This window comes from Exophiala dermatitidis (assembly GCF_000230625.1).
Source record: "Exophiala dermatitidis NIH/UT8656 unplaced genomic scaffold supercont1.5, whole genome shotgun sequence".
NCBI classification, from domain to species: domain Eukaryota; kingdom Fungi; phylum Ascomycota; class Eurotiomycetes; order Chaetothyriales; family Herpotrichiellaceae; genus Exophiala; species Exophiala dermatitidis.
Genome location: NW_008751650.1, coordinates 2,391,590 through 2,393,258, shown reverse-complemented (window position 1 = coordinate 2,393,258; position 1,669 = coordinate 2,391,590).

Sequence of the window (1,669 nt, the reverse complement as noted above, 5' to 3'; positions counted from 1 at the left end):
TATTATTTAATAATAATTCTTAAAATACTCTATACTAGTAGTAGATTTCGAATAGAAAGTCGATAACTACTTTATTTATAGTGTTCTTTATAACCTTTACTATTAACTAGTCTATAGAGAAGTTAATAGTCGTTAGAATCTATTAATTCTTATAGAGTATAGTTAATAGTAAGCTAACGAAGTTAATTATCTACTTCTTAAAGAATTAGGAGATCTATTTAACCTATAAATATAATTTTTTCTAGTTCTTCTTCTATCTCTAGACTAACTAGTATTAGTTATAAGTTCGAGTATATATAAGAATATTCTTCGTTATAGATAGTTACTATTTACGTATCTTAATAATACTTTCTATAGTAGCCGCGCTATAATATTTATAGTACTTATAATAGTACTTAATAAAGTCTTAACGAAATAATATAAAGATAAAGAGAGCGAAGTAATTATTAATCTTTTAGAATAGATAGTCTTCTTCTACGAAGTATTAATCTAGGTTCTTAATATACGCTAGCTACTCTTTCTAGGCCGAGCTTAAGTCGAATTTATTCTTCGTTATTAATTAAGCTATAATAGTATCTTTCTATTCTATATTATTATCTAAATATACTATTTATTAGATATTTAGAGATACTTCTACGCCGCTAGAGATCTATACTTTATTAATAGAGCTCTTTTTTAGAAAATTAAGTTATCTAGAAATAGTATTAGAGATAATAGCTTCGGAGTCTTTATAATATTAAATATCTAAGTCGAACTCGAAAAACTTATTAATCTATTATATAAGGCGCTTTAAAGGTATCTAAATAGTATTTAGATATTTTAGACTCTTATAATCGATTACGATAACTATCTTATAGCTATTCTAGAGATATATAATCTAGATTCGAAGAGTATACTTAATAGTAAGAAACTTCTTTTTATATATAAAATAGTTTAGCTTAGCTCTATTAAGTTTCCGCCTATTATAGATAACTAGATACTACTTTCTATCGAGTCCTTCTTATAAAAGAATATAACCTAAAGCCTACTCGAAGTAGTCTATTTCTATATAAAAAGGCTTTAATTTATTAACTTATTATAAAACTAGTTTAATAGCGAGAATCTTCTTAAGTACTTAGAAGATATACTTATATCTCGCGTTCTATTAAATAGATTAGAACTTCTTTTTTTAAAGCTTAATATCCGTCTTAATTAATAAATTAAATAGAGATATAATAATCTTTATAAAGTCTTAGATAAATCTTTAATAGTAGAAAGCTAAATCTAAAAACTAATATACTTTATATATATTTCGAGACTAAGACTATTCGAGAATAGCTTATATCTTTATAGATATAGTTAAGAGATTAAACTTATTACTAAGTATCTAAAGTACTTTATTCGAAGACTTCGTTATACTATCTCTAACTATTTAGAGTTATATTTACTATATCTTAGTAAGCGATTAGATTATCTACTTATCTAAATCTATTAAGTAATACTATATTAGACGGCTTCTATAGATAAATAGATATAAAATCTTCTAGTCTATTATTTCTAATACGTATATATTAAACTATAGCTTCTTTAGAATCCGAAAGAGTCTAAAGTAGTTAGATTTAAATTTCTACTTTAATATATTATTTAGAAGAACGAAATCGCCTTCTTTAAGTAAAAGATATAGCGTTTC